This window comes from Passer domesticus, unplaced genomic scaffold, assembly GCF_036417665.1.
Source record: "Passer domesticus isolate bPasDom1 unplaced genomic scaffold, bPasDom1.hap1 HAP1_SCAFFOLD_44, whole genome shotgun sequence".
Taxonomy (NCBI): domain Eukaryota; kingdom Metazoa; phylum Chordata; class Aves; order Passeriformes; family Passeridae; genus Passer; species Passer domesticus.
In genome coordinates, this window is record NW_026990160.1 from 1,261,423 (window position 1) to 1,275,726 (window position 14,304).

Genomic DNA, 14,304 nt, shown 5'->3' on the forward strand with positions numbered 1-14,304 from the left:
AGGTAACTACACAAGATTATGTGGAAGTCTCCACAGCAGCTGGTTTGGTTTTAAACAGCAGCAGAATCATATGGGTCATCTGTTTTTAGCTCAATAAAACTGATGGTGTTAGTCACAAAATGCCCAAGGTTTGTCCTGTAAGTCAGCTCTGGCTGAGGCTGCCACTCAGGCCTGAGCACATCAGAAGCTGAAGTGACCACGACTGGGAATGGCAAAAACACCCCACTGGGACTGGCCCAGAGGCCCCAGGACTCCTTGGCATGGATCACCTCAGGAGACAGCATTTCAGGGAGCCCAAAGGACTTTTGGAAGAGATGCTGTGGAGACAGAAGAATTCCACAGCTGAATCCCTTGCCTGGGCTCCCAGAGGACCCTTCTGCTGTGGGGCTGCTGAGGGTGGAGGAACAGCAGGTACCCATGGCCACCCCAAAACAGGGCCCCGTTGGCAACACGGCACCGAGCGGGACTGCGGGACCCCATCCCTGGGATGAGTCAGGAGCTGCAGAGCTGGGAGTGCTCAGCCAGACCCGCTGACCCTTCAGGAGCCCCACACGGCCAGAGCGTGAGCCCAGCGGGGAGTGGCCACTGACAGGGACTGTGGGGCTGAACCAAGTCCCAGCCCCACTGAGAGCAGCTGTGCTGGACACGCTGGAACTGCAGGAGCAGCTGGAGTCCGAGGCAGCCAGGTGGTGCCACCATGGACATTCCTTTCTTCCCCCTCAGAAAGGACACAGGGAAGCTGGGGAAGTGACAAGGAAAGGAGTAGGGATGGTGGAAGCTGTGGAACAGCACTAACAGGAGAATCCCAAACTCTTCTGAGAAAGGAGGGCAGAAATCCCTGGTGTCCAGCATCCTGCCAGAGAAACCCATTCCCAGAACTGCCAACATGAAACCATGCTCCAATTCTCTGGATTGTGCTGCTCCTGACCCACTAACACCTGCCCACCAGAGTGAAGCTCTGAGGTGGGATTGATGGAGGAAACCTGAGGCCTGAGCCATGCCAGGGTCAGTGCCAGGAGCATCCCCTGGTGCTGTTTAACAGCAGCTCTGCAGGACCTGTGGATGCAAACAGGAGGAACCTGAGCACCTCCCACCAGCAGATACCTCAGAGCTTACACAGCAACACAGCCGTGGCTCTTCCAAACTGGATTTAGGAATGGCACACCTACTGCAGCCATGGGATCCAGATCTGCCCAGATCCCTTTGGGACTCCTGCTTTTGGTGTCTCTGCCTCTTCTCCCTGCCCGAAGGAGGCTCCTCTCTGCCCTCTCCCTGCCCTGACAAGACAGCCACACAAATAAAGATGTGGGATTGCTGGTGCTGAGGGGTTGTAGAAGCAGCTTCTCCAGGTCTGGCCTCTTTCCAAAACCCATACAGTCTCCTGCAAGAAGGAACCTCCTTGTTCACCCTCCCCAAGGGTGTCAAGCTCAGGAAGGGATTCCTGACACCCTGTCCAGCTGGGAGAGCTCCTGTGTCTCCATATGAGGGGATAAAACTAAACAAAGGAACCCTGGGGGGACTGAGATTGTGACATGGGGACATCTGCATTTATTTCCCAGTGGCAAATAAAGATTTGGTATGGTGCCAGAGCTTGTTTTGATCTACATCTACCTTTGATAAATGTCCCTCGTCCTGACAGCGACTCCTCTGCAGCTGCTCCAGGAGATCTCCTGGGCCAAGTACAGTAAGAGGAGATGTCAGTGGTGCTGAGGTGCCAAGGTGCCGGGGTCGGCTGTTGCTTGTCTCTGCCCCAGCACGGGAAAAGTGGTTCTGGGTAGGCCGCGCTCTCGAAGAAGGAGTCTGGACTCTTGCTTTCGGTCTTCAGTCGAGTTTATTATTTCTTATCTACAAAGATTTTCTGTCTGTCCAGCCGAGGTCTGTTCAGCAGGACAGCCAAAGGCACTCTCCCCCGCCCACGAGGCGGTTGTCTCTTTTATAATGAAAATTACGTATTCAATATTTACCTTTACTTCCCAATACTTTCTGACCTTGTTGGCAAGTGTACTCTTTCTATGAACCAATCCACACATGCCAACATCATCCTGAACATGGATGCCAAGGAGAAGAAAGAAGAAGGACAGGGCACGCCCAAATTCCTCCATCTTGGGACTCCTGATCCATGTACAGAATTCTAGACCCCCCTGTACAACACATAAAACCCCCCTGTACAGTGCATTCTAACTTAAGTTCTAACAAGTGAATAACATCCCCTCACCATTTAGACATGAAATTTTCTCATCTCCTCACCTTCAGGTGTCATTTCTTTAAAAGGATCAAAGTCAAGCCACCAGGTACTTTTGGCAGCATTCCAGGGCTTCCGAGCCCCCCAAGGGTTGTCTTGGTAGCTCTGGACATCCGGAGTAATGTACTGAATTCCCACATCTCCCCCTTCTGTTTGCACCAAAAGCACCCTCTTTACAACTCGACTCATGACACCCCGCACACACAAAAGAATGCATGGGATTACAATCAAGAGAACTATGAGAATCACCAAAATTTGAAACCCTATCTTTAAAATTTCTTTTCCCAAAGGTGAAAGATCAAAAAACTTTGCCATGTCCTCAATCCAAGATCCAGTGATCTCGCCAAGTTTCTTCACACTCTCCTCTATTTTTTCAATATTTTCATGAATTGACCTGGAATGATCGGAGAGATTCATACAGCACATTCCTTCAAATTCTTTGCACCCATGGCCGTGAGCAAGCAAAAGATAATTGATTGCTGCTCTGTTTTGCAGAGTTGCCTGTCTTACACTGTTCATGTCTTGTAACATGTCACTCAGTGCAAGACAGACTGATTGAGCATGCTTGCTCAGCCAACAACCCATACGATCCAATTGAGTCAAAGCAATTCCTGATGCTGCCTGAGGTGAGAAAATTGCTATCGCAATTCCCCTTGCCTTGCTCCAAGTGTAAACCCTGTCATCACAATTCTCATCGAAATATTGTAAAGATCTTTTTTCTTTATGTTTTTGTTCTCTCTGCATCTTTAAATCTGGCGTCAGCATTGAAATTCTTCCAATGCCGCATGGACCTCCCTTGGCATTCGCAGGAATACCATGCCAAATCCTGTCTCCACAAATCAAAAAGAATCCCCTTGGCAGTTGCACTGGGACTTGGAGTGACCCTTTGTCTGTCACCATGGTGTTGTTGCACCAGGCTGACGCATTTCTGTAGAATTCATGACTGGGAGTAACATCAATAGTTTTGTTTGGCTTTGCTGTACCTGAAACTTCCAATTTCATGCATACATTCATTATCATGGACCCGAAAATCTCCAATTCCTGAGGTTCAGAAGAAGCCACAGGAAGAGAATGTGTCCAAGTATACCATTCATTCACAGGATCTTTAACGACCTGTGAGATCTCGATTGCAGTGTGTCCTGGAATTGGCCATTCATTCACTGGCAATCCAATCATGCATGCTGAAAATGGCCTCCCTGGTCTGGAGTGCGTCAGGCAAATGCTATCTAAATCTGCTGCTTGGGCTAAAGCTTCCCAAACATTTTTCTCTGGCTGATTGACTGGTAAATTTGCTTTGTTTTTCAAAACCATTGGCAATGAGACAAAACACATGAACATTGCAAAGTTTATCACCCCACCTTTCTGACTAAATATCACCATTTTCCACCCAAAGTTTTTCAGAAAACCCCCCAAAGTCTTTTATTCTTCTGTTTTTTCTAGATTATTGCCTGTAGTTTGAGTCTCCTCCTCTGTCTGAGTACTTGTCTCTCTGTTTCCGGGATCTGTGTTCTTTTGTTCTTGCGTTCGAAACGGCTTCACGTGTCGTGCCGACACCCACTTCGGACCTTGCTCTGTGGAAACACAAGCGAAACCCTTGCCCCAAGTGATTAGTTTGAAAGGACCTTCTATCTGTCCTGATTCTGGGTTTCTGACCAAAACTAAAGGATTCTCCCTTAATCTTGCTTGTGAACTGTTTGAGAAATGTCTTAAGATCGGAGGATTGGGTTCTGAGGATGAACTATTTAGGAAATTCAACACATACAATGCTTTATTTAGTTTCATGTGTGGCGTCGCCTCTGGCTCCCCCCTCCTCTGTCTATCTAGAAGGGATTTTAAGGTATGGTGTGTTCTTTCAATGATTGCTTGACCTGTGGGTGTATGTGGAATACCAAAGGTATGTCTGACACCCCATTTTTTCAAGAATTTGTCAAGCACCCTGCCTGTATAAGTTGGACCATTATCTGTTTTTATTTCCTGAGGCACGCCCAATGACGCAAATGCTTGTAGAAAGTGTCGACAAGCATGGTCTGCTGTTTCTCCTGCATGTGCTGAAGCAAAGACTGCTCCCGAAAATGTATCAACTGAAACATGAACATTTTTGAGCCTCCCAAATGAGGGATATTTTGTGACATCTGTTTGCCATAGTTGAAGACTTTCCAGTCCTCGCGGATTGACCGCTCCTGTTGAGGCTGGCGGCTGTACAAGTTGACAATCTGGACAAGCATTGATGATCTCTCTCGCCTGAGTTTTTGTGAGACGAAAGGATTCCATCAATGCATGTGCATTCTGATGAAAAAAACTATGACTTAATTTTGCCTGCTCAAAAATGTCTGGGAGTGTCTGTGAAATGGGCATTGTCAACCTGTCTGCTCGAGCATTCCCCTCTGCTAAAAATTCTGGAAGTGTTGTGTGAGCTCTGATGTGTGTGATAAAATATTCATGTTCCCTATTTTCTAACAAAGTTTTCATGCTCACCAAATATGAATACAATATTTCATTGTTGGCCTCTTTCAAGAGTGAACCTTCCAAGCGTCTGACTACCCCCGCGACATATGCGGAATCCGTAATCAAATTGAGAGGTTGTTCAAACAACTGAAATGCTCGAGTGACTGCTGCCAATTCCACAATTTGTGGAGAACCCTGAATCATCCTCACATCCGAGTCCCATTTCCCTGTCTCTGAGTTCACCCATGTGATCACTGACTTGTGTGTCTTCCCTGAGCCATCAGTGAATACTGTGATCCCGTCCAGAGGTTCTTCACTTATTCTTGGCTTTGCTCTGTAACATATTTGTGACTGCAGCACTCTGTGTTGTGGAAAATGAATTGTGCAAGTTCCTGGGAAAGCTAACAATGCAATTATTAAATCTTTTGATTTCTGCATCGCCCATTTAAAATAATCTTTTTTCAATGGTAAATGAATGATTGAAAATTCTTGTCTTGCCATTGTCAACAACCTTGTTCTCCCCTTGATGATGATTTGCGCCATCATTTCTAGATCTGTAAGAATTGTTTTTGAAGGCCTGTGTCACTGTCCTCTTGGTGGATTGTTTTTCTTTTTGATGGTTGCAAGAATTTCATTCTGCTGTTGAAATATTTTGTCCAGCATCTCTTCTTTTGATCGCTTTCCCGAGTGTTCTCTCAGCTGGTTTTCCCACTCTCCTCTCAATTCATCTCTCACGATCGACGCAACATGCTGAGGCGTTCCCACCTTGCTGCATGCTTCCACCATCTCTGCCAAGGATGGTCTTCCTGGCATTGCAGTGATGACTCGTTGGCAATCCGGGTTGGCATTGCCGAATGCGAGACTTTCCAAGAGTGGTCGCTTCGCAGCTTCGATGGTCACCTGCCGATCCACCGCTTGCGTGAGTCGATCTATGAATGATGAATATGGTTCTGTGGGACCTTGCCTGATGGTTGAAAATGGGACATCTGGAACTCCTGCTGGAGCGATCTGCAGGATCGCTTTCCGCGCCGCTTCCTTGATGTCATTCAACACTCGCCTTGGAAGACGCACCGCTTGTTCTGCTGGATTGTCATCTGGAGGATCTCCTGCCAACTGTGCTTCAGTGAGGTTCGCATTTGGCCCGCCTTGATAATTGTTCCTCAACTCTGTGAGATATCTTCGCCATCTTCTTTCCCAGATGAGATTCTGCGTGTCTGTGAGGAGCATTGACACAAGGCTTCGAATATCAAATGGCGTCAGGTCATACATATTAAATGTCCCCCTCAGGAGCTGTCTAAAGTATGGTGAATCCAGTCCATTGCGTTGAACAGCTCTCGCTAAGTCTTTGATCACATCGTGATTCAATCTCTCCCACCTTGGATTCTGCCCCTGCGCATCATATGTCACTGGCATTGTCAGATCTCCTGATCCTTGCAGCAAAGCTTCTTCTGTCAGTTCCTTTTTGACTTGTTTCCAATCCACCATTTTCATTGGTTGTTCCTCTTCTTCCTGTAGAAATTCTTTTGGCAATTGCATGCACAGTGGAGTCTTCGATGTCAACAGTGATTGTTTTTCAAACAGTCTTTGACTCGAGGTCTTTGGCCTCGCTCCTGGACTTAAATAAGGAATTTGAAACTCTTGTGTCTGCACCCTTTTCATCGCATCGAATGATGGCATATATCCTCTTCTTGCTTCTGCTGCTGAAAACATCCATGCCGGAATTCCCTCTGATGCTGCGATTCGTATCACGTCTTCTTCTTGCCCTTGATCCTCGTATAATGTATCTTTAAGTTCTAACTGTGGTACTGTTTTCTTTAACGTTGCCTTCCCTTTATACGTTGTTGGAAAAAACTGCTGCATGGTTGCAGTCCTGCCACGAGATAACGTTGTGGCTCTGCCCTGCATTTCGGTCATCCCCCCACTGGGTTGCCTGGACAGGTGCGATGACGTCACGAGCTCGATCGGCTCCTCAGCCGTATCGATTGGCTGCAGCAGTTGTGTTTGTGGAACCTGAGCCTGCACGGATTTTGACTGAGCCAGCAATGGAGGTTGAACACCTGAGCACCGCCCTGAGATGGGAGTGGTCTGAACCACAGGGGTTGGGATCGAGGAAACCGGAACCGGAGAAGGGGTGGAGCCCCGGGACACGGAGCCCCGAGATCGGCCCCTCCTCGCCTGGGACGTCACCGAGGATCGAACCCGCCCCCGACCGCGCTCCGCCCGCACTTTTCGCGTGTGCGCTTTTTCGGGAATGCTTTCCGTCTCCCCTGGACTGACGTCACTGTCTCCGCCCCGCTCCCCTTCTGATGTCTCCTCCCCAGTGTCTGTCCCCGACTCCTCCCTCTCTGATGCTGTGTCCATACCCCGTACCCGTGTGTACGATCCCTGCTTCGCCCGTGCCCGTGTTTGCTCCGCGATGCGAGCTGACCGCCGCGGTTCGACTTCCGGGTCCTGCGTCACCGCCGTGCGTCCCCTACGTCTACTTACGGGTGCTGCTCGGAATTCCGCGGCTGCTTCGAGCTTGTTCCCCGCGTCTGACGTGGACGCTGTGATTTGGGAGCCCTTCCCGGATGTCCCGCGTGTCTCGCCCCCCGCGTGCGTCTTTGGCATGGCGCCCGCCAAGGCCGCCACCCCCGGTGTGGGTCCCCCAAAACCCGTGCCAAAACTCGTGTTCCCCACCGCTTCCGCGCCCCCCCCGCCGGTCGCGACCGCCGCCGTCGCCGCCACGCCGCCGCGAGAAAGCGTTTCCCCATCCCCCTTCAATCCCCCGCGGACCCCCCTTCCCGATTCTTCCGCCTCCCCCGCCCCTTCGTCCCCCGAGATTCGAAATTCAGGAACAATCGTCCCCGACCCCTCGATCTCGCTGGGTGAAGATCTTAGCTCTTCTGGGGTTGGGATTGTATTCGCGTCTGAATCGGAGCCTGAACCCCCCTCAGTTTCTGGGGTTTCAGGGCGTTTTGGAGGTCTCTTGGGACTTTGGGATGACAGGGCTGAAAGCAGTGCCTTTTCCCCTTGCTCCTCTCCCTCGGGAGCTGTCCCCCCCGGGCCAATTGGAACCAGAGCCAATCTCTGCACCGAGCCATGCTCTGTTTTCCCCGCCCTTGTGGGAGTTGTGGAACCTAATTCCCTGGCTGATCTCCGACACCTTGCAGAGATAGCCTCTAACATAATTCTCGCTGGAGATAACAGCTTGAAAGCCGTCTCTTCCTTTCTGGTAGCTAAAAAATATAAATGTCTGTTAACTTCTTGCCAAAAGCCCACCTCAAACAACACATGTGTTTCTGCAAACGGATAATTAAATCTGACCCACAATAATAACTCTTTGAGCTCCTTTTTAGAAACCCCCTCTGCGTACGCTTCTGTCACGCCTTGTAAGGCTGACAATGTTTCTATTTGTTCCTGTGTGAGTGTGTTCCCCATGTTTCTTAATTTTTGACCTTCTCACCGAATTTATGTCGTCAGAGCAGTCTGGAGGCTCCCGGTTCCCGTCCAGCAGGTCACAGGAGATGGATTCAGGGGCCCTTCTGATTCCGCTCCGGGCTGTTCTGATACGAGGTCTCTTCGGGAGAAGTGGAGTGCGGTGTTCTCTCTCTGGCTGCTGCTTCTTCGGACTCTTCTGGCTGCCTTCCCAAGGAGTTATCAGTGTTCTCCTGGGAATGAGTCCAGCTCCGGGAACTGCCCGCCTGGGAGCTGCCCGCTCGGGTGCTGCCCACCTGGGTGTTCTCTTTGCAGCTCACTCTTCGGCTCTCCGCTCGAGCTGTCGCTCCTCGTGCCCACCTTCGGGCCCCCCTTCGTGCCCACCCAGGGACGCCAGATGCCGGGGTCGGCTGTTGCTTGTCTCTGCCCCAGCACGGGAAAAAGTGGTTCTGGGTAGGCCGCGCTCTCGAAGAAGGAGTCTGGACTCTTGCTTTCGGTCTTCAGTCGAGTTTATTATTTCTTATCTACAAAGATTTTCTGTCTGTCCAGCCGAGGTCTGTTCAGCAGGACAGCCAAAGGCACTCTCCCCCGCCCACGAGGCGGTTGTCTCTTTTATAATGAAAATTACGTATTCGATATTTACCTTTACTTCCCAATACTTTCTGCCCTTGTTGGCAAGTGTACTCTTTCTATGAACCAATCCACACATGCCAACATCATCCTGAACATGGATGCCAAGGAGAAGAAAGAAGAAGGACAGGGCACGCCCAAATTCCTCCATCTTGGGACTCCTGATCCATGTACAGAATTCTAGACCCCCCTGTACAACACATAAAACCCCCCTGTACAGTGCATTCTAACTTAAGTTCTAACAAGTGAATAACATCCCCTCACCATTTAGACATGAAATTTTCTCATCTCCTCACCTTCAGGTGTCATTTCTTTAAAAGGATCAAAGTCAAGCCACCAGGTACTTTTGGCAGCATTCCAGGGCTTCCGAGCCCCCCAAGGGTTGTCTCGGTAGCTCTGGACATCCGGAGTAATGTACTGAGTTCCCACACCAAGGGGGCCATTTCAATGCTCGGCTGAATTCCAAGGACAATGTGTTTCCCCAAGGAGGAACATTCCTTTCTGGTAGTCACTGCCCATGAGGGACATTATTCAGTTGCTCCGTTGGGTGAGTTCCAGCTACAGGGAGAGGGAGGAGGAGATGATCCCACCCATGGCTGCTGCTGGGTCCAGACATCTGGGGAGATAAAGCTGAGCCAGAGCTTCAGCCTCTCTCCCAAAATCACAGAATCACAGAATTACTTGGCTTGGAAGAGACGCTAAAGTTCATCTCATTGCACCCCCTGCCATGGGCAGGGACCCCTTCCATTATCCCAGGCTGCTCCAAGCCCTGTCCAACCTGGCTTTGGACACTGCCAGGGATCCAGGGGCAGCCACAGCTGCTCTGGGCAAGCTCTGATCTCTGTCCAGGTGGGCAGAGACAGGACCCGAGGGAACGGCTGGAGCTGGGCCAGGGCAGGGCTCGGCTGGAGATCAGGAAAAGCTTCTTCCCCCAGAGGTGGCTTGGACACTGCCCAGGCTCCCCAGGGAATGGGCACAGCCCTGAGGCTGCCGGAGCTCCAGAGGCCTTCGGACACCACTCCCAGGTCTGCTCAGGCTGCGATTGTTGGGGGGTCTGTGCAGGGCTGGGGGCTGGACTTGGTGATCCCAATGGGCTCCTGCCAGCTCAGCCCCTTCTGCAATTCTCACCCTTTGGCTCAGCCTTTGTGTCCCCTTGAGGCACTGGCAGAGCTGTTGGGGACAGGGCAGGAGCAGGGCAGCCCCAGCGTTCCCCTGTGTGTGACACCCCAGCAGTGACAGCCCCAGCGTTCCCCTGTGTGTGACACCCCAGCAGTGACAGCCCCAGCGTTCCCCTGTGTGTGACACCCCAGCGGTGACAGCCCCAGCATTCCCCTGTGTGTGACACCCCGGCAGTGACAGCTCCAGCGTTCCCCTGTGTGTGACACCCCAGCAGTGACAGCCCCAGCGTTCCCCTGTGTGTGACACCCCAGCGGTGACAGCCCCAGCGTTCCCCTGTGTGTGACACCCCAGCGGTGACAGCCCCAGCGTTCCCCTGTGTGTGACACCCCAGCGGTGACAGCCCCAGCGTTCCCCTGTCTGTGACACCCCAGCGGTGACAGCCCCAGCGTTCCCCTGTCTGTGACACCCCAGCGGTGACAGCCCCAGCGTTCCCCTGTGTGTGACACCCCAGCGGTGACAGCCCCAGCGTTCCCCTGTGTGTGACACCCCAGCGGTGACAGCCCCAGCGTTCCCCTGTGTGTGACACCCCAGCGGTGACAGCCCCAGCGTTCCCCTGTCTGTGACACCCCAGCGGTGACAGCCCCAGCGTTCCCTCCCTGCAGATGCTCCAAGGGAAGCATCCAGAGCCGCGTCCAGTCCATGGAACTGAGCGGCCACTGCCCAGCCCGGCCTGGGCTGATGTGGATTCCTCTGCACACAGCTTGGGGAAGGTCCCCCTGGCCACCTGCACAGTGCCACAGACAAGTGTGAGACACAGTTACAGAGCTCTGCCCAGAGCTAAAAGGGAGAGTTCATGAAAAGAAAAGAAAAGAAAAGAAAAGAAAAGAAAAGAAAAGAAAAGAAAAGAAAAGAAAAGAAAAGAAAAGAAAAGAAAAGAAAAGAAAAGAAAAGAAAAGAAAAGAAAAGAAAAGAAAAGAAAAGAAAAGAAAAGACCCCAACAAAAATAAAACAATAAAAAACCAAACAAAACTGTACCAAAACAAAAAATGCCACCACCACCCAAACAAAAAAAACCAAAAACCAAATAACCACAAAACAATGAAAACACCAATAAAAACAAACAAACCATAACACAACAAAAAACCAAACCAAACCAAACCAAATAAAAACCACAAGAAGAGAAGGAGACCTCCCCCCTAGCAGAGCTGTTCCATCATTCACTTGTCACACCTGCACTCACACAAGACCTGGGGCTTCAAAAAACTAGGATTCATTGGGCACCTTTGCAGGTAAAGCAGGTTTAAGACAGACTCTCAGCAGAACTGCTCTCAGCTGAGCCAAAAAGCCCCTTTGGCAGCTGCAGACCCATTGGAAATGCAAAAGCTCAGCCCACAGGGCAGAAAAGGGCTCTGAGTTTCCCTCCCCTGACACCAAACCCTGTTCCCAGGCTGCTTCACACACAGGATTCTTCTGCAGGACTGCACAAAGCTGAGACTGGGCTCTGGCTTCTCCATGGTGCGTGTCCTAAAGCTGCCTGGGAGAAGAAATTTCGGCTCAGCTCAGCTGGCACAATCCCTCCTGGCACAGGGCACAGCGCTGGGAAGGGCTTTGCGTGCCAAGGCTTTGCTGCAGCCAAGGAAAGCTCCTGGCTCAGGATCACCTTTGCTGCTCAGCCAGAGCCCCGAGTGCCCCAGCAGCAGCAGCAGCAGAGAATGGCAGCATTGCCAGGGGCCGGCACAGGAGGGGAGATTTCCCCCTGGAGAGAGGCTCCTGTTGCAGTTTTTGCACTCAGGCAGCTGCAGATGGCTCAGCTTTGGCTGCACAGCAGCTGGAAATGCAAGTCCAGGAGTTCTGTCCATGGCCAGCCCCAGCAGGTGACAGCAAGGACAGGGCCCTGGCACAGTGACATTTGCAGGGAGCGCCTTCAGCAAGCGCTGGGGGCTGGGACTGTGTGCAGAAAACGCCCTGGGGGTCTCTGCAGCCAGGCCAAAGGAACAAGTTTCAGTTGTGGCCTGGCCAGAGAGCACCAAAGTCGATTGTTTTCCATTGCCGGGTGTTGTAGGAGCCCCAGAGGAGAGCCCAGAGTGCCGAGGAATGGAGAGCGGGGACTGTGCAGGAGCCGGAGCAGCGAGAGAGGCCGGGCTGAAGGCGCGGGGCGGGCATGGGCTGGGAGGGGGCACAGCCCGGGGGTCCCGCAGAGCCTCCCTGCTCCAGAGCCGCAGCTGCGGCACGGGGCAGCTGCCGGGATCGCTGTGCCAGGGACGGGCCGCAGCTGGGGCTGCCGAGGGGCTGGGCTGGAGCAGCTTTTTGTCCCGATGCACCGGGGGCATTGCCGCGGGGTTGGGGTCCCTGGCAAGGCGCAGCAGGACAGGGTGGCAGTGGCTGGTTTGTGGATTTGGTGCTGGGATGTTTTGTTGGCGGCCCCGGGCGGGCTGTGGGAGCCGGGAGCGGCCGGGCGGGCCCGGAGCCGCCCCTCGGGCCGGAAGCCCCGGGCAGAGCTCTGTGCTCGGGGGCCGGGCCGGGCAAAGGCTGAGGGAGAGCGGGGGAAGCGCTGGCACAGAGGCCCCGGGCTCGCCGTGCCCCCCTGGCCACGCAGCCGGGCTCGGGGCCGCCTCGCTCAGAGCCAGCCCCGGCTGCGGGGGTCCCGGGGCTCCCTGGGCAGGGGGCGGCGGGGGCTGCCCGAGCTCTGTGCCCGGTGCTGGGCGCGGCTGCCGAGGCAGCGGAGGATGCAGGGTCCCCCCATGCTGGGGCTGGCTCTGCCCGGCCCAGGGGCTGCACTGTCAGCCCAGAGCCACCTGGGGATCGCCCGGGACCGGCAAGGGCTGGCAGGGAAACCGGCACTGGGGGGAGCAGAAACGGGCAATGCGAGAGCTGGGGGTGCTCCAGAAGCCTGGACATGTTGGCAGCTTGGACAGGGGGGACCCATGGATACCCCAGGACTCTGAAACAGGGACCCCGGACAGTGCTGACCCCTGGGATGCCTGTGATGCCAAAGTGGTGAGCCCAGAGAAGGGGGAACCTGTGGGATTGCCAGGAGCCCCAGCAGCCCAGAAAGGGGAACACCAATACAAAGCTGACCTGCAGCAACCCAGACAGGGGGGCCTCCAGGAGCCCAAAGTGGAGAGACCAGAGAGGGGAAACCCAGGGTTGGGTCTTTTTGCTGACTCTTGGTCATTTGTGTATTTTGGGGGACTGAATCTCGGTGTTTTGGAGGTTTACGTGGGCACCAGATTCCCGTGACTTCTAGAGTGTGGAGGCGCAGGGGCCCAACATTGGAACTGTAATACCTCAGGGCAAAGGTGACCAGGGTCAGAGAGACACCCCTCTGAGGACAATGGTCTCACCATCAGCATTTGCAGGCTCATGTTAATGCAGCAGGCTTCATTGGCATCACCCAGTCCAGCTGCCCTTTTTTCCTTATGTGTACTCCCCCTAGAATGTTCTCCCCTCTCTTGTCCCCCATTGGTCCCGGTTTACTGCAATGCTCCGCCCCTGTTACCTCATTGGTTCCCCAGTGGGCTGCCCCTCCTCTGCACCACCTGTGCTCAGTTCCCATTGGTCCTTGGCCCTCAGACCCGCCCCTTTGCCCCCCTATGAAACCCTGTGTCCTCAGCCCCATTTTGTCTCTGTCCCTGCACCTTCTACATTGCAATGAACTGCGTTTGGAGCTGTGCGCACAGACCCGTCTCTGGCCTTGTCCATCAGCTGGTTAAGCAAGCGTGCTCCGGGCTCTGGGAGTGCAGGTTGCTCACCAGGGCTCACTGTGGATGTGCCACATCACCAGAGATGGACTTGGGCAGGAGGAACCCCTTAACCCAATGTGCTCATACATTGTATTTTCCCCCAAACCATGGCCGGGAACAGGCCCTGAGCCCCGCAGGAGGATGGAGCTGGGCCACAGCCAAACTCAGCCCAGGGCAAAGCTGGGCTCAGCAGCCAGGGCTGCCAAGGGCTGGGCACAGAGGCTGGCACTGACAAATGTCCTGGGCCCCCTCCCTGCTCTGTCCATGCCCCCAAGGGCACAGAGCAGCCTCCTCTCTGGGGCACTTGCCTGTTTCCAATGCCTTGCACAGGCGCTGGCCCTGCCCGACAAGGCCTGGGCTGAGTCCTGCCCCTGCACGCTCAGCCAGGCTGAGGTGGACACGGATGGTTTCTGGGGCAGGCTCTCTGAGCCCAGCTCAGCTCCCTGCAAGCTCTGCCAGCTGCCCTGAGCTCTGGGCAGCACCAAGGGCCTCTCCCCAGCCCAGCCCAGCCGGCTCTGGCCCCACAGCTCTGCTCAGGCCAGGCTGCTCTGGCCACTGGCCCCACGGCCTCAGCCCCTGCCAAGGGCACAGCAGCAGCTGCAGCTCACACAGGGCTCAGCCCCAGCCATGGGGGAAGGTGCTGGGCCAAGGCCAAAGGAGGCTCCCTGGCTGCCCTGCTCCCCTCTGGCTCAGGTGCTGAGAGCTCTG

At 53.7% G+C, this 14,304-nt stretch overlaps 1 long non-coding RNA gene across 1 annotated transcript; it reads right to left on the bottom strand.

The window, feature by feature from the left end:
* Positions 1 to 1,812: 1,812 nt before the first annotated feature.
* Positions 1,813 to 9,603, bottom strand: LOC135292727 (uncharacterized). The gene is made up of 2 exons (XR_010354904.1): positions 8,133 to 9,603; positions 1,813 to 3,813 (listed from the first exon to the last, which is right to left on the bottom strand). It is a non-coding gene; the product is annotated as an uncharacterized LOC135292727 (long non-coding RNA).
* Positions 9,604 to 14,304: the final 4,701 nt, after the last annotated feature.